Here is a 20,191-nt window from a genome sequence, read left to right on the forward strand (position 1 = left end):
AACATAAACATCAGTCTCACCATAACACTAACCCTAATATTATCTCTAACAATAAGCTCCTGAACAAACACATTTGTAGCCCAACTTAACACACCAGCCTATCACTTGATTAACTCCACGAGCAAGCACCAGATCCCACTGAGGTTGAAGACAAAGGAAAAATCAGCCCATGTACAACAGCTTGTATGTGGTAGTATGGTGTTGGTTAACCTGAGGTGCCAACAACAGACAAGAATAAACTACAACAAGAGGATACACAACTTTCGCAAGGGACATTCCAAGAGCACCTGGCTCAGGTGATCGAGGAGAACACACCTGTGGGCCCTACAGCACACCTGTGGGCCCTACTACATAAAGACATTCTGCCAAAACTGGAAAGCTGAAAGGTCTATCTCATATGAAGAAACAAATACAGAGCAGCAGTGAAACGAGGAGAGAAATAAAATCCCAAATTTTTAAAAGAGAGAAAAGTTTATAAATGATCCTAAACAAATGGAATAAGCAGCCTACCAGATTCAGAGTTCAAAACACTCATAAGAATGCTCAATGAACTTTGAGGAAGAGTAGATAAATTCAGTGAGATCTAAAATAAAGAGAGAGTAAACAAATAAAAACAGAGGTAGAAGTTGAAAAGGAACAGTCGGAAATGAAGAAATGATAATAAAAAATATACTAACAGGAGTAAACGGCAGAGAAAATGAAGCAGAAGATTAGATAGCTGGTTGGAAAAAAAGTAGCAGAAAAGATCTAGTCAGAATAGCAACAAGAAAAAAAAAGATAATTTAAATATGAGGATAGTTTAAGAGGCCTTTGAAACAACATCAAGCATCACGACATTTGCATAATGGGAGTATCAGAAAAAGGAAAGGGACAATAATAATGTGAAAGCTTCTTTGAAGAAATAATTATGGCATGCTTCCCTAAACTTGAAGAATCATCATCATCATCATCATAATTATCATCATCATCAATATCATCATCATCATCATCATCATCATCATCATCATCATCATCATCATCACACAAGCCCAGGAAACACAGAGAGTTCTGAACAAGATGAACTCCAAGAGGACCACACCAAGATAGATCTCATTTAAAATGCAAAAATTAAAAGAGAAAGAGATATTCTTAAAAGCTCCAAGAGAAAAGCAGTTAGGTTATCTATACGGAAGCTACTGTAAGATTGTCAACTGAAACATACACCGTGCTCATGAATAGGAACATTCGGCACCATGAAATCATCCATGCTACACAAAGCGACCTATACATTCAATGCAATTCTTATCAGGATGCCAATGGCATTTTCCTAGCATTAGAACAAAGAAGTCTAAAGTTTATTTGAAACCACAAAAGATCCCAAGTAGCCACAGAAGAATGGAGAAAGAAGAATAAGGTTCGAGACACTACAATACTTGATATCACACTAGGTTACTAGGCTTGAATAATCAAAACAGCATGTTACTGACATAAAAACAGACACATCATCGATGGAACAGAATAAAATTAATGAACACCTATGTAGCCATGTGATCTGCAAAATATTGAAGGAGATAAAAGTACTTTCTTTAATAATTGGCATTGGAAAAACTGGACAGATCCCTTTTCTTTTACCATGTATAAGAATAAATTCAAAACAGATTAAGGACATATGTCAGAAACAAATTAATGAAACTCTTAAAATAGTACATTGGGGGTAAACTGACAACATTCTTGGTCATTTTAGTTTCAGAGATACATTTTCAGGCTAGGAAAACAAAAGAAAAATAAACAAATGGTGCTACATCAAACTACATCAAAAGTTTTGCAGCATAGAAAACCATCAACAAAACTAAAAGTCATCCCATTAAGCGAGAGAAAATATTTGCACATGATATATCCAATCAGGGGTTAATATTCAAAATATATTAGAAACTCACACAGTTTGACATTAGAAAACCATTTGATTAAAAAAGGGCAGATGACCTGAATAGGCATTTCTCTGAGGAGGACATACAGAGAGCCAACAGACATATCAAAAGATGCTCGACATCTCTAATCAACAGGGACATGCAAATTGAAACACAAAGAGATATCATCTCTCACCTGTCAGACTGGCCATCATCGAGAAACCAACACCATCGAATAAACAAACATTGAGGAAGATGCAGAGAAAGGATCTTCCTCAAACACTTGTACACTGTTGGTAGAGTTGCAAATTTGTGTAGCCTCTGTGGAAAACATTTTGAACATTCCTTAAAATTTAAAAAGAAAAATTGCCTTTAGCTTTCAGACAAACAAAATGACCAAAGACTCTCAGACCCAGAGAACAAATTGGTGGCTCCCAGATGGGAGGTGGATTTGGGGGCTGAGTGAAGAAGGTGATGACATTAAGTGCAAGTTGGCAGTTACTAAATAGGCATGGGGATGTTAAATACAGCATTGGGAATACGGTTAATAATTTATCACAATCATGTATTGTGCCAGGTGGGACCTAGATTCATCAGGGGATTATTTTATTAATTATATAAATATCTATCCACTACGCTGTACGTCTGAATCTAATATAATGTGTAATGCCAACACTAGTTCAAAATAACTTTCTTTAAAGTAGAATTACTTAGTGGCCTATAAATGTTACCAGTGATTATTTATTTGGAGAAATCTAAAACACTCATTTAACAAAATATATGCACTAACTATATTTATTGCCACATTACTTATAATAGCCAAATATTGCTGTGACCCGTGTCCATCAATTGAACACTGGATTTTTAAAATGTCAATGAATAAAAAAATTATGCTGAACTTTGAACAGTCTGCCAGCTCTGGGTTATCTAAACTATGACTTCCCTTTTGTCTACCTCTACACAAATGTGGCATTGCATGAGGGGTACGTACATAATGCAGAAAGAAAATTTTTGTCTTTGAATATTACAGTGAACAGCTAGACTGTGAAGACACTTCAGGAACATTCTTAGCCATTTATGTTACCCATGCAGTGGAAATTTTACTCACCTCATTATTACATGTAGCAGCAGTGAGGCAGCAGGTGAACTTTGTACAATAGAACTCTTCACTCAGCATCCCATTTCACCATACTGAAATGCATCCGCTCAATCCATTCAGGTGATTAGCCTTTATTTCAGTGGGAAATGTGAATCCAGGACAAATCCCTCTAGCAGGGTCTTTTCCAGGTTCTTATTTTTGTGAATTTCTCTGCAGCCAAGCTCAAGGGAATTGAGCCTTGGATGTAAGTTTCCTACTTAAAAAAGGCTAATCGCAGCCCATCAATCTGTAACATCAAGTGTATCTGACCATACTGATACCTTTTAAAAATCTGCTTCCACCCTAGAGTCTGGACCAGGCAAATATCAATTTTAAATATTGAACTTTATTAAGCAAAATTCTTATGTTTATTTTATACTTGTCATAGGAATCTGGTTCTTAGGAATTCTGATAATTCTGGATGCACTATTGTTCCAAGCCTGTCAACTCCCTTGTGTTTTGATTGCTCATTTTAAGTCACCATCATTATTATGAAGGTGATTTACATGTATCGACTGGTTGTGATGTTTAGCTTTACTCAGACATGGACAGCTAATTTTTTCATCAGAATTTCACAGGCAATTGTAACTGCTGACCTTACAAGATGCTGAGTGTGACTTTCTACACCCCATACCAACCATAGTCATAGTGACTCACTAACAAGCTCTGTTCTAATTTCAGTTCTATTCAATATATTACTTTCAGTAAGACTCAGTCCCCCAATTATTAGTTAATGTATTTGTCTGACTCACTGATGAACAGGCAGTTAGGAATCTGTCTATTACCTTAGATGACATCGCTAATGATGTTGTCAACTCCATTGCAACACACACACACAAATGGCTGTTGTTGCTTTAGTGAAGGTCTTAAGATAGCTGCAGGCTATCTGTTAGCAGGACCAGGAGGTGTATCCATGGTGCTAAATACATCCAGTTTTCTATGTCTAAACGTTTGTGTCTCATGAAGTAGAAACTCATTTAGAAAGTAGCAGAAAGGAAATCACTTGACTCCTTGGATTTTTCTGCTCACTGACCATTTCAGTTGGGTGGCAACAGGGATAGGTTTATCATTTGGAAAAAAATAATACAATTTGGTTTAATAATTCTTGTGTTTGATGTTATAAACTTTAATTCTCCTATGGGACATCTCAATTCTGTAGTAAGTGCAGAAAGAAAGCTTCTGCTAACATTATGTTTATTTTATCGACTGAATCTAGATCTTTCCAAAAGAAATGATACTTTAAAAGATTAAAATTATCAGTAGGTGACCGATGATCAACTCCAACATCTTGTTGCCCCAAATTGGCCAAAGACATCGTATCATATAACATAATCCTTGGGCGTGCATCTTCTATGTGACCCATCTGCTAGAAATAGGGTTTCACTAGCCATGTGAAACAAAGCAAGGATAAGCCATCTGAGTGTGGAAAGGCTACCTGAGCATCATTAAAATCATGGAGATTTTTATCAATGATGTCTTTAATATGATATTCATAAAAAAGAGAAGTGTCCAAAAAAATCTGAGACATTCTAAATTAACTTACATCAGTAAGATTTTGAGAAAAATAGAATGAACTACAATTCCGTTAATGCCATTTCATTATTTCTGTTGGTGTGTCATATATGTTTATTGTTCATTAGTCTCTTTATTACTATCTTTCTTTGTGAATGACTTTATTTCTAGTGTACCTCTTAGGTTCCCCTCTTCTTTCATTTTCTGTCTCTTTTAAAATTATTTTGTTAGTGGTTAACTGGGAGATTTCAAATAACATTTTATATTTATAGAAACACAGTTTGAAACTACTTAGTTTGAAAAAAATCTCTGCTCCTATACAGTTTAATTCTTCCTATTTTGCACATTACACTATTCCACACGGGTCCATTAATCTACACATCCATTTATTTTTTTAAACATTTATCTTTTATATCATGTATGATAAAATGTAGATACAAATGAAACAATAAAATTTATTTTATATTTTTCCATGTGAATTCACTTACTAGTGTTTTTTAAAATTTTACTTATAGCTCACATTTTGGTCCTCATTTTAATTTCAACTTTAAAGACTCTCTAAATATTTCTTATAAGAGATGTCCTCCTAGTAAAACTTTGCTCAAATTCGTTTAGGCGGTAATTTCTTAATTCTCCTTCACATTTGAAGAACAGTTTTCTTGGATTTGAAATGTTAATGGCCATATTTTCTCCAAACATCTGCTTTTGCCTTTCAATTGCACACATTCTAAAAGCTTTTAATGTGTGTGAGGATCCATCATATGTGATGAGTCACTTCCCTTTCACTATTTTAAACTACTGAAGCTGTTGTAATGAGATCATAGCCAAGTGAGTTAAAATGCCAACATTCCTTCTTATCTTAATTTTAAAGACTTTTTCTTTATTAAAGATCATCCTGGTTTTGAAAGTCCTGGACTAGATTCCAGAATTCTGAGAATTTTAACTGTCAGTCTTCATAGCTTAATCATTGCTCTAAAGCAAGAGTGTGGAGTTTAGAGTTCCTCGCTTGCCACACTCAGTGATATTCTCCAGGTTCCTCTGGTTCAGATACTTTCTTCTAGTATTTATATCCCTGATGCTCTGATGCTGATGCTCCATTTGTATCATCATAATAGTCTTCCATTTGACTTCCTTCTCTAGTCAATGTCATCATTTTCTCATCTCAGCGCTCGAGTAGAATAGTTTTGCTTACTGTGTAAGTAACAGTCACCGAATCACTGTACAACTTATTACCTTTTCTTTTTAAAATGTTTCTTATTATAACTCACTTTTCTACTTGCAGTTTTAGTTGTATACATATATCTCATTTTTCCACCTGTTGTCATGTTTGCCTTACCTGTTGTTTTTCTAAACAGTTCTTCACTCATAGAATCAATTGGTTTACACATATTTTTCGTTGTTTCACTGGAAGAGGTCGTTGCCTTTATGAGCAATGCATTTCAGGTCTGCTTCATTAACATTCTGGAATTTTCTTATACAAAGTTTAATTCTTTATTCAATCTACGGGGCTTTAAGTTGGTATATATTGATGGTAACATATGAACACTTTATTTTTCCACATTTTGTAGCAACACAGTTTATTAATTCTACCGATACAAGAATTTTTGGATTTTATTTTATTAATAATTAATTTATTTTTATTTCTTAAGTGAGGCAACCTTTGGTTGACTTTACATTTTTCAAAGCTCTTGTCAGCTTACAATACCTTATTATTATTATTTTTTTTTTTTACTTTTTTACACCTACAGCACCTGGTTTGCCTAGGTGGTGTCCCATCCAATTAAACCAGGCCTGACCGTGCTTAGCTTCCAAGATCAGCCAGGATCAGGCTTGTTCAGGGTCGTATGACCATAGGCTAAGAACACTTGTGTCGGGAGCCTTAAGCCTGCACCCAAAGATAAGAATCACATCCTGAATAAACTCTGCTATCTGTGACCATTTGGACAGCCAGGGCACTGGGAAGTGCCGGCCTTATCTCGTGTCTTTGATCCCCATTCCGCCGCCTGCAGAGCGGGAGCCTGCAACTTCTGACACAGCCCATCTGTTTCTGACCAGCCAGGCAGAAATCACCTCCTCTGGTGGTCGCCAATAAGCTTGTAACGAATACTCTCTGATCAGTCCCGCCCCTGCCCTCTCCACTTGAGTGTATAAATATAACCGCTCGACAATAAAATTTTGAGGCTTGATCAGAACACTGTCTTGCCTCCATTCTTTTCTCCCGCCCATGTTTTCTTTCAGGTAAGGTCCTCCTCGGGTTCCGCGCAATAACTAGGTCCTGCGGGTCGGGACACACTTGGATTTTAAAGATATGGTTGATTTTATTATTGAACCTGTTTTCTAAACAAAGGGAAGGCTATTGTTGCTATGCTAGATGATTTAGAAGTATTCATTGATAAATGTCCTAACAAGCCAGCAGAGCTTCTAAGTTTTGGGTGTTTCCAATTTTACGAGTACAAACTATTTTGGAGAAGAAAAAGTTGTTTCTAAATCACTTCGAAATTATCTAACAAGTCTTAGGCATGACCTAATATTATTATATTATTGCATAGTTAGTCTTTAGTGATTATAAAAAATATAATTCCACAAAATCATTTTTAGAAGACAGTATTCCTTTCTTTATCTAGTTGTAACCTAAAACTTTGGAAACTCCTCTCTTGTCATTTATTACAAAGTTAGCGATTGCTTCAATCCATAGAAAAGACTCATAAGCGTAAAGACGAGCTTATTTTTTTTTCTTGTTCTTATTTAGAGAAAAGCTTATCTAGCTCCCACAAAATATAATGACTCTAAATTTTAAGTACTTCTCTTTCATTAAAATGCTTTTGGAACATTAACAAAAATCTATCAAATGGAGATATATATATATTTTTATAAAATATATTTTATAAAATTATATATTCATAAAATATATTTTATAAAATTATAAAATATATTTTATAAAATATATAAATATATAAATATATATTTTATAAAATGTTTTATAAAATATATATTTTACAAAATTTATAAAATTAATGTAACAGATAGATACATATAAAAGTGCTTAAGTTGGGGATTCACATAACAAATATCAAAAGTTATATAATATCTCTTCCATTTCTTGTTTATTGAAACATGTTGGGGAGAGGTAGTAGGGCATTGAGGTTATGGAAATATTAAAAAATGCATTTAGTCTTTTATTTGTCTTTCCATTTATCTGACCATGAATTCATGTTTTTTGTTTGATTGTCTGTTATGTAAGTCAATATCCCTAATTCTCAGGTAATGTACTTGATTGAGAAAAAAAGGTTCTACTGATTACATGCATTTGAAAATAGAGAAGCACTAAGCAAATTGGTTTCTACCTTTTAGCAAATAAATAGATTGAAAATTCTGCTGGTAACAAATAATTCACCTGCAAAGAACTGGAGGAGTTACAAGATAAACCAATACATTTAGTTAAATAAAGGTAAGTAATTTAGGCAAGGTAAATAATTTGCTCTAATGTGTCTACTTAAATGCTTAAATAACATAAAGTGTGTGGAAGATGTTTAAAGAACTGATTGCCCATCCCAACATAAATTTAACTTAAGTAAATTTTTGTTGAAGTGAAGCACTGATAACTAAAAGCTTACCATTTGAAGATTTACAAATCAGTGTCGTAAGTATTCACATAGTTGGCAGCTATAACATTTAACATGTTCCAGAACTTTTATATTACCTGAATATAAACACCTTACATGTTAAACACTGATTCTCATTTCCTTCTTGCATATAGCTTTGTGCAACCAATAACCTGATTTCCCTCTCCCTCTCTCTGGAAGTACTTATTCTGTATATCTTATAAAAAGGCAATCCAGGAATAAATCACCTCTTCTGTTTGGTATGTTTTACTTAACAAAATGTTTTTAAGGATCATCCATGTTGTGGAATGTGTCAAACTATATTTGTTCTTATTACCTAACAGTATTTTATTGTATAGATTAACAATAGCTATTGGCTTTTATAAACAGTGCTTCTATTTACATCATCGTCAAATATAATTGATAGAAATGTCCCATTTAATGGACATATACTTTTTATAATTTTTATTTCCAAGCCTAACTTTAAGTTATTTTATTTTAAGATTATAGGGAGAAATGTTTTTGAAGCCTCTTACCAAAAAAAATTTAGGAAACACCTATAACTTTGTTAGAATACGTCAATTGATGCAGAATGTCATTGCTGTCAGAACTTACACAAAGTGTGTATCTCTACCTGTAAATGATTTGTTTCTTACTTTATGATTTCTATGCTTTAAGAATCTTGGTGGAAAATTATGATTTCATCGTAATCTTTCTCATTTGCTCATTAGTTTATTTTTCATGTCGGTTTACTTAGTTCTTTGGCAGCATTTAATAGGGTCATCCATAATTTAATAAGTTGTGAATCCAAAGGAAAAGATCTTGAAGGAAATTAAGGTACTAGTCCAGTGAAGGCAGGGATGACAAGAGAGTGAAATAACCTTATTGCTGGTATGGAAGAAATTATAGTGGTCTTGGTAAAAACCAAACCACTCGGCCAGAACATGCCCTTGAGCCAAAGCCTAATACAGAGCAAGGCTCAATGTTGCTCCAATTCTGTGAAGGCTTACATATGAGGAAGCTTTAGAAGAGAAATTTGAAGGCAGCTGTGGTTGGTTCATGAAATTTAAAGAGAGAAGCTGTCTGTAACATAAATCACAAGGTGAAGCAGCAATGGGTGACAGAGATGCTGCAGCACGTTATCCAGAGGATTTAGCTAAGATGACTAATGAAGGGGGCTATGCTATACAACCAGTTTTCAGTGCAGACAAAACAATCTATTTGGGAGAAGATGCTATGTGGGGCATTCATGAGTAGAGAGGCAAAGTCAATGCCTGGCTTCAAAGCTTCCAAGGGCCTTAAGAATTATTCTAAGTCTGCTCTGCCTGTGTTCTATAAATGGAACTGCAATCACAGATGATAGCACATCTGCTTACTGAGTATTTCAAACCCACTTTGGAGGCCTGCTCTGGAAAAATAATTTTATTAAATATTTCTGCTCATCCACAATGCATTTTGTTACCTAAAAGCTCACATGGAAATGGATGCTGAGCTTAATACAGTTTTTATGCCCGGTAGCACAACATCCATTCTAAATCAAGGAGTGATTTTCAAGTTTAAGTATCATTATTTAAGAACAACATTTCATTAGGCTTGAGATACAATAGAGAGTGATTCATCTAATGATCTCTACAAAAAAAAAATAGATTGAAAACCTTCTTGCAAAGATCTCCTATTCTAGAGGCTATTTGGCTATTCATGATTCATGGCAAGAAATGTGATACCAACAAAAATAGGGGTGAGGAAGAAGTTGATTTCAAACCTTACAAATTACTTTGAGGGTTCAGGACTTCAGTAGAGGTGATGAATGCAGATGATAGAAATAGTAAGAGAATGAGAATTAGATTTGAAACCTGAAACTGTGGTTGAATTTCTGCCATCTCGTGATACATTTTAATGGATAAGAATTTATTCTTATGGATGGTCAAAGAAAGTGGTTCCTTGAGATACTATCAAACAGCCTTACATGCTCACAGAAATTATTCATGAAAGGAAAAGGCAACCGATATGACAACTGTCATCATTGTCTTACTTTAAAAAATTAATGCTGCAACTCTAACCTTCAGCCATTAACACCCAGATCAGTCAACAGCCATTAACATCGAGAACAGACCCTCTACCAAGAAAAGGATTATGATTTTCTAAGAATATGATTAGATGTTTTGGCAGCAAATTATTTTATGAAGGTATACATATTTCCTTTTCAGACCTAATGCTGTTGCACACCTATTAGACTACAGTAGAGTGCAAACATTTCTCTGTATGCACTAGGAAACAAACAAACAAAAAGTGAGGTCAAATTGTAATATTCACTTTATCAAAATAGTCTAGAACTGAACTTGCAATGCCTCCAAGATGTACTCATATGAATAATGTCAGTAATTAAAGTTGTTTTGCAATATGTTCAATGAAGAAGAAGAAAGAAGGCTTCTCAATAGGAAATTTAACCTATTTAGGACATCAAGGAAGAGTTTCCTAAGAAAGTATGATGCAAATGAGATATACAGTTTCATAGAAATTTTAATGATGATAGCAGGAGTGTTTTTCATATAGGAAGCAGTTTGACAGTTTGAAAAGCTGAACGTTCAATGCAATCAGAGAAGAGGAGCATGTAGAAATGCCAGTAAAAGATGAATTGAAGAGTAAATAAAGATCAGATTTGGTTTGACCTTGGAGACATTGGTGTGATATTGCTTGGTGTTATTTGGTGACTATTCAAAGAGTTTAAACTGAATTAGAAATGTCTATTTGTGTTCCAAGTGACCAATTTGGCCATAAATGAATAATGCTTTGGGTGTGTAGAGATTCCCCTACACGATAAATAAAATGGTGTTTGTAAAAGAGGCATTATTGTTATTAGTGAAGAATAATGAAGGTGACTCAGATGATACTAAGGTAAAATGTGTCAGACTTATTGAAAAAATGAATATGGATAGTGAAGGTAAGAAGTGTAAAAGACACCTATCGAGTTGAATTGGATGTTTTTGTGATTTTGTTTTAAGAATAACATACACATTTAGGAAGGAAAAATGGTATAGATGATGAGACTTTGTTCATCCCTCGTGAGTCCAAAGCAATGTCATGAGAGAAACATGCAGAAAACAGCAAGAAAAGTTCCCTATGTTCTAGATGAAGAAGCCCTACAACGAGGGAGACAAATAAGAAATTACATTGCAAAGGGGGAGGTAGGACGGGGCCAGGACACTTGGATGCGCTGTCCTGAGGAGCTAACTGTGATAGAGACTGCAGCAGCCTGCAGCTGCAGACACCTCATAATGGGGTCACGTCTTCAAGCGGACTTTTGCAATGATGGACCTTCTCTACCTGAGCACCAGGAACCGGTCAGCTACCAGGGACTTTCAGAGGGGCAATAGAGCTTTCCAAGTGAAGGACAGAGGTGAAGCTCTCTTGCAAACTGAATATGTGGATGCAGCACCACCATAGCTGAGACATCATCAAACAGGATAAGATAGGTCACTCTCTTCAGAGGACACGCTCAAAGTCTGCCTCCCCCAACTCATGGTCCCACACAGCCACATCCAGGTATGTCTTTGGCAAATTATGAGCTCCTTGCTGATCAAAGTCAAGACCTACACTAGTGGCACGTGGCCTTGGTTTCTATTATGATTTCTCGAAGCCACTGTCACAAAGCATCTGTGGATTGCTAACTGAATCTTAACAGGTGGTTTCAGAGGGGCACGGGCTGGGGCTAAACTTGGAGTGTAGCTGATCCCCTCTCAGGACTGTGCCAAAGGACACTTACCACACTAAGCCATTCTAATAAGATCAGGACACTTAGGAGCTTTGCTTAGTACAGAGAAACAGACATAGAAAGGTAGTTAAAATGGGAAGACAAAGAAGCAAAACCATATGAAAGAACAGAACAGAGCTCCAGGAACAATGGAGTAAAGCCATCTAACAGAGGCAGAGTTCCAAACATTGGTTATGAAGATGCTCGATAAATTTAGGGATAGTGTAGATACATTCACCAGAAACTTTAACAAAGTAATTAAAAACAAAAACAGGAAATTGGGAACTATAAAATGGGACCAGTCAGAAATGAAGAACATATTATCTGAGATGAAGTGTATATTAGGGGAAAAACAGAGTGGATAAGGAAGAGGATCAAACCATTGATATGTCAGACAGAGGAAAACGAGTACCACGTGATCTCACTTATACGTGTGGAAACTAAAGACAAAGTGAATGAGCAAATAAAACAGAAGCAGACTCATAGATACAAAGAACAAACTGATGGTTATTAGATAGAGAGGGGAGTTGGGGGCTGGGTGAAAATCAAGACTAGATTAAAAAAAAACAAATTGATAGTAACAAAATAGTCATAGGAATGTGAAGTACAGCATAGGAGTGACTACTTAAGAATAAAACATTTCCTTAGGGTAATAAATATGTCTCGAAACAAAATAAAGATGACAATTCCATACTGAGTGCCAGTGAATTGTTAATTTTCCTTCCTAAATTTTGTTTCTTTTTAATTTTTAAATTAAATGTATCGGAGTGACATTAGTTAATACGATCAAATACGTTTCAAGTGAACACTTCAACAATACAACACACGTATATTCCACTGTGTTCAGCACTCAAAGTAAATTTCCTTCAATTACCAAATTTTGACTCCTTTTATTTCAATCTTTCTCTCCTTCCCTTTCTCTCTGGTAAGCACTAAATTGTTGTCTGTATCCGTGAGTCTCAACTTATTGTGTTTCTGCATTGCTTTAGATTTTATATCCCTCTAAAAACTATTAAGCGAAATCCTATGGTTCTCAATATTTTTTATCTGACTTACTTCACTTAGCATGGTCATCTCAAGATTGATTCATGTTGATGAGTGAGTAGATGGTCTTTTCTTATGGTTGAGTCATATTTCGTTGTATATATGTACCAAATCTTTTTTATCCAATCATCTATCAAAAGAAAACTTTGTTGTTTCCATGTCTTGGCCACCACAAATAATGCTTCCATGAATATTGAGTGTATATTTCCTTATAAAAAAGAATTCAAATTATGGTGATAGAGACCCCAAAGAAAGGTTCCTGGGTCATATGGTAAATTTGTTCTTACTGTTGGTGGATCTTCCATACAGTTTTACATAGTGGCTATACAAATTTACATTCCTCTCAGGAGTGTATGCGGGTTCCTTTTTCCCCTACAACCTCTTCAACACTAAGTTACGATTAATAACTTGTTTTGTTATTAGCAAAACAAGTCTTACCTTAATCGTAACCCTAAGTTAAAATCAAACCCTAAATCACCTTGGCAAGACATCAAGTATAACATTCCCATCACAGAATAAAAGAGAGAGTAAAGACTTGAAAATTTATTTAAAGAAACAATAACTACAACTTTTCAAATTTGGTGAAGAATACAGATACAGAAAACCAGAGAGTGCAGAGATTCTGAAGCAAGATGAGGTAAAGAGGCCCACACCAAGATAACAAACAAGTGCAGGTGAGAATGTGGAGGAAATGAAGCCCTCATACACTCTTGGTGGGATTGCAAAATGATATAGCTTCTGTGTAAAACAGCATGTAAGATCCTCAAAATAATTTATAATTGAACTAGTCTTTGCCCCAGCAAGTGCACTTGTTGGCGTTTATTCAAAGAAGATTAGAAAACAATTTTGTAAAGATTTATGCACCCCCATACCCGTTCATGGCAGTATTGTTCACAATAGCCAAGATATAAGAGCAACCTACGTGTCTGTGATATAGGATAAATAATTTATGATACATATACACAATGGAATTTTATTCAATTATTTTAAAAACTGAAATCTTACTATTTGCCACAACATGGATGGACCGTGAAGGTATTGTGCTATGTGAGATGTCAGTCAGAGAAAGACAAATGCCATATGACCTCACTCATATGCAGAATCCAAAGAACAAAAGAAACAAACAAACTAAACAAAACAGTTACACAGGAGAAACTTGCAATTGCTGTGTTTTTAGATATTTCTATAATAGGTCATCTTCCATGTCTCCTTAAATTTCTTAGTCACAAAATTATTTAAAAATTCAGGACCTTCCCTGGATGCCTGCTCTAAACTTTGTTATTAAAATCATTCTTTAAAATAAAACTTCTAATAATAATAAAAAAGAAATAAAAAATTTAAATTAGAAAGAAATTTAAATTATCTATTAGTAATTACATAATTTTACCTGTACAAATTGACAAAGACCTCTAAAAACTATTAATAACTAAAAATACAATAAATTAAGATATAAATCAACCTACAAAAAATTATTCATTTACACTAACAATGACCTTTATAAGAAAGAAATTTTTAAAAAGGCCCACTTACAATAGTACCCATATGAATAAATATTAAAAATATTTTTTCCAAGAAGATAAAAGGCCTGTATACCGAACACTGATAAAATGGCTTTTAAGGCACACAAATGAAAAGATATTATGAATATATGAATTAGAAGGTGTACTATGGTTAAAATGCTCATACCACCCTAAGTGACCCTCAGATTTAATGAAATCCTTGTCTTTCATTTTAAAAATACATTCACAGGATTTAGAATGCTATGATACCCTTTTTTGACATTTTAAATACACAACCTCTGGCTGCATGCTTTGAAAGATTACAATATTTGTTTTCCCCCTTCCTTTGTAAAATCAACAACAAAACTCCTCATCTACTCATCTTGATCTTAATTCAAGATTAACTCTTTGTCTTTGACTTTCAGCAGTTATAATGCTATTGAGTGTGTGTGTGTGTGTGTGTGTGAGTGTGTGTGTCTGTGTGTGTGAGAGAGTTTATTTTGTGTGTGTGTGTGAGTGTGTGTGTGAGTGTGTGTGTTCTGTGTGTGTGAGAGAGTTTATTTCGTGTGTGTGTGTGTGTGTGTGAGAGTGTGTGTGTGTCTGTGTGTGTGAGAGAGTTTATTTTGTTTGAGGACTCTAATTTTGTCATTTAATTCTTTCTTTTAGCTTCCATCACAACTGTAGTTACCTATGGTCTGTCTAGCTTTCCTTTGACTAAACATAGTAATCAAAGTAATTTTTAATTCACTGTTTAGCAAATCCTATACCTGTGTTACACACAAATGTCACTTTGATTTTTTTTAATTTTTAAATTTACAGTTCACATAAGGATAATATTAATGTCAGATGTACAACATAGTGATAAAACATTAACAAAGTTATCACTCCAATAAAGCCCATCCTCGCCTGACATCCTCGCCCGACATCATATATAGTTATCACAATATTTTCTACTATATTCTCTTTGCTATACTTTATAACCTCATAACTACTTTGTAACTGCCAGTCTGTACTTTTTAATTCCTTCCCTCTTCTAACCCTCCCCAACTCTCCATCCCATCTGGCAATGATCAATATATTCTCTTTATCAATGAGTCTGTGTCTGTTTTGTTTATTTTTTCTTTAGATTCTATATGTAGTGAAATCATATGACATTTGTCTTACTTCATCTCATCTGTACTACTCAGCACAATACGCTCTAGGTACCTCCACGTATTTAAGGATGGCAAGATATTATTCTATTTTATGGTTCAGTGATAATCTGTTATATATGCGTATCACTTCTTTACTCAAATCTGGATTGGCGGACACTAAGGTTGTTTCTATATGGTCATTGTTGTACACAGTGCTTCAGTGAACAGAAGAATGCCTTAATCTTTTTGAATTATTGTGTTGGGATTTTGGAAATAAATATCCATTCACTTGATGTAAGACTGCTATGCCAGCTTTTTGTTTTTGTTGTTTCTAATTTTATGAAACATATTTTCCATTTCTGTACATTCAGTCTGTGTATGTCCTTCACTCAGAAGTGCATCTCTTGTGGACAGCTTATATAAGGCTTTTGTTTGCTTATCCTTTGAGGCACTCTATGTCTTTTCATTGGAACATTTCAAGTATGATGACAAGTTTATAGATGTGTATTTATTGCCACTTTACTATTTATATTTTCTGTCTTCACCTTCTTCTTAAAGAAATTTCTCTAACATTTCCTGTAACACTGGCATGGTGTTGATAAACTCTTTTAACTTTTCCTTGTCTGGGAAGCACTTTACTACAGAAGGCCATCATTTAAATCTAACTGATGGCCTTGCCAGGTAGAGTATTCTTGGTTGTAGGCCCTTGCTTTGCATCACTTTGATTACAATGTGCTAATTCCTTTCTGGTCTGCAATGTTTCTTTTGAGAAATTACCTGACAGTCTTATGAGAGCTCCCCTGTAGGTAACTAACTGTTTTTCTTCTGTTGCGTTTAATATGCTCTCTTAGTCTTTAATGTTTGGAATTTTGATTATGTGTCTTGATGAGGGTCTCTTTGGTTCATCTTGTTTGGGAATCTCTGCATTTCCTAGACTTGTTTAGAAATCTTTCTTGACATTATTTCTTTCAAATAGTTTTCAACTCCTGGCTCTCTTCCTTCGCCCTCTCGATCCCCTATGATGCGTATGTTGGTATTCTTGATGTTGTCCCAGACGCCTCTTAAGCTATCCTTATTTTTTTGATTATTAGTTCTTTCTGGCTGTCCTAATTGGGTGTTTTCTGCTACCTAATTTCCAAATTGTTGATTCAGTCTCCTACTTCTTCTTTCCTACTTCTGATTCCATCTAATATATTTTAATTTGTGTTATTGTATGTTTTATTTGTCAATGGTTATTTTTGTGTGTGACAAGCTCTTTTCCATATTCATTTCTATGCTTTCTGTATTTTTTTAAAACTCTGTACAGCGTTCACTGAGCATTTCTATAACTGGTGCTCAGAATTTTGCATCTGGTAGACTCTCCATTTTATTTAACTAGTTCTCTGGAGTACTGTTCTGTTTTTTGTTTTTGTTTTTGTTTTTGTTTTTAGTCTGGGACATATTTCCTTGTCTTCCCATTTTTGCTCTCCCTGTGTATGTTTGTATAGATTAGGGAGAGATGCTCAGTCTCCCAGTATTTGTTGAAAGGCCTCCTGTAGTAAATGTCCTGTGGGTCTTATTTGAGTAGCTTTTGTGACCATCTGAGCTGGGAGCTCCAACTGCAACCCACGTGTGGATTGTATGTGTTCTCTTCTTGTTGATCTTGGTTTCTATTTGCTCATAAATGGAATGGATTGACCCTCCGACTGATTGGTTGTGAGAACTGGCTATGACTACAGTGGAGGAGCTGTTGTGCACAGGCTGACCCTGCAGAGGATCTGCTTTAGCAGGACACTGGTGCCAACAGTGTCTGCCCTTAGGATGTGCCATATGTGGAGGTGGATGAGTGTTGCTCTGGCATGAACTGAACCTGGCCATTGAGTTTGTTGTTTCTGGAGCCTCTTGGGAGGAGTTTAGTTGCAGTCTAAGTTCAGCCCTTTCCAATGGCCTTCCCGTGGCCACTTGGTATGAGCTACGAAGTTACCACAGATGGTTGCCACTTGTGCTTGGCTGGAGGTGCCTGGCAGATAATAAACTGCAAATGAAGGCCTATGCTACTTGTGCAAAGCTTAGGTCTTCCTAGCAAGAGGTACAGGTAATGCCAAGTACAGATGCTGCTTGTTTGATGCGAATCTTTAAGGGTTTTTAGGAAATTCAACATCATGAGCAAGGACAGGCGATTTATCTGCAGAAGCCAAAGTAAGGTGCTTAGTTGGAATCACTAGAGCAGATTCAAGGGTGTTATCTAGACGGGTGAACACTCATATATTGTGTCTGCCTGCATCCACATGCCGGATATGGGGATGCTCAAAAAAGAAACTTTCTCTTTTGTCTGGGAGGCAGCATCTTCTCCAGTCTGGGAGGCAGCATCTTCTCCAGTCTTGCCATGAAGCTACAGAAAAATTGTTTCTCCTCCTATGTCCCTGGTATCTTTTGAGCTGCTGCTCCAGAGATGAAAATCAAAGGAAGTGAGTCCATCAATGAGTGAGTCCATCAATGACTAAGTCTCTGTGTGGGCTCTTTAAGAGGGTTGTCTGTATTCAGCCACCCTCCATCTTACTCAGCAACAATTTCCAATCGTTTCATAACCAAAATTTATAGAAACTTCTCTTTCCCAGCATTGAAATTCTTGGCTGGGGGAGCCTAGTTGGGTCTAGAACCCTTCACTCCTCAGGGGATCCCTTGAAGTTGAAATATCTCTTCAAATTTTTAGTTGGCACATATGAGTGTGTGACCAGCTGGTTCTGTATTTCCGCCCTGCCTACCAATCTCTATATTTTAATAGAACTTCTGTTATAGGCAGACTTCAGGCAATTCTCATTAAAGGTTTTTCTGTAGTTTAGTTGTAATTTTGATGTGGTTTTGTAGAAGACAAAGACAATATTTACCTCCTCTATCATCTTAACCTGAAGAGTTTTGAATGTCACTTTGAAAATATGTCCAACAAGGCTCTCATATTTGTGTTCCTCATCATTTATCTTACTTTTCAGACACGCTAGGAGGTCAGTAGCCAAAGGTATACTATTATGTTTGATTGTGTTACATGTCATTATGTCATGCACACAATTAATTAACTCTGTGAAGGCATGATCTCCTGCTATCTCCTGCTAGCTCTTCACTGTGAATGCCTCTGTGAATGCATCATTGGCCATGGAGAGCACTGTCAAAGTTGTTTTTTTTTTTTTAAAACAACTTTAGAGAATTCCATTTGCCCCGATTCCTTGCTTATGTTTTTTCTTGGTGTGGGGTCTGTAAATTCTGTTCTCCTCACAGAGCATCTATTTGCTTTTGTCCTCACAGCTGCATGACACTGGAGTTCATGTCATGGCTGTTGGTGTGGTGGTGGGGCTAAGAGAGTGTCTCTACCTGACATTTGACTGGGCCTTGTTCTCAGCCAGAGATGTGTCCTGAGTCTGTGTTGTGTCCTTTCAGTTGTTCCCATCTCTCCTCCCAGAACAGTGTTCATCCTGACACATGTTCCTTCCCTGCCCCATGATAGATATTCGTCTTAGCCGGCTGTCCCCCACATGCAGTGGTTTTCCACCAGTGTCCTCAGATTCTGCTTTCTGACTTTGCTGCACATTGTTGTGTTTACATGGTAGTGGGCTCAAAAGGAGGGGTATGGACATGTGCAGACAGTGGATGCTGATTTACTCCCAGAGATTGCCGTGTAGATGGGTGGAAACGGATGTGGATTCTCCCCAAACCTGGATAAATCAGCAAGAGTATAGGAGTCCCCTTCTGTCTTTGCACCCTGGCTAATTTACACTCTGACCTTAGCACACTGACTTTTGGGAATTATTAATTATTTCTAGTTAAACCTCTGACCTTTCCAAGTCTGTGACATCTGCCATAGAATCAGGCTCATGCTTCATAGCATTTCCGACTGCAGAGATATGAATATCTAGAATCTGGGTTTGCAGCATTCTATGCCTTTGCTTTTCTGATACGCTGAAAGGAATTTATTGATTTGCAGTTAGTCCAGCTTTCTTACTATTTTTCCTTGGAATGTTGTAATCCCAAGTACATTCCCACAATTCTTTTCATCTACGAGCTGAGTAGAGCCTCTCATTGTAGTAGCCTGAAAGTGAGGATAATCCAAACACCCATTAGCATGTTAGTAGAATAACAGAGTGGTGTATGCACACATGGGAATAAGACTCAGTACTAAATCTGTGCAAGCCTGAGTCACACCAAAATATATGTTTCTAATTATACTGCTGAGAAGACAAACAACTATTAGTATGTACTATGTAATTTGATTAGTGTAAACACTAAGAGATAAAAATTAATGTGAAGAAACAATAAGAATATAGGAGCTTTCTGGTCACCACACAACATAGAGTCAGAACTGATGTATATAACATAAAACAAGAAGAATCAGAGGCATAACCCACAAAAGCCAACCAAAATAAAGAAAACAGACACACAAGGACAAAGAAGCAATGGAAACACCGAGCTACCAGAAAGCTAAAGATAAAATAGCTATAAGAAGACCTCATATTTCAATAATCACCCTAAATGTAAAAGGATTGGACTCACCAATAAAAATACACAGAGTTGTGGAATGGATCAAAAAACAAAACTCAACCATATGCTGCCTCCAGGAGACACATCTCAGCTCCAAAGGCAAATATAGAGTCAAAG

The sequence above is a fragment of the Pteropus medius genome, unplaced genomic scaffold, assembly GCF_902729225.1.
Source record: "Pteropus medius unplaced genomic scaffold, Ma_sr-lr_union100, whole genome shotgun sequence".
NCBI lineage: Eukaryota > Metazoa > Chordata > Mammalia > Chiroptera > Pteropodidae > Pteropus > Pteropus medius.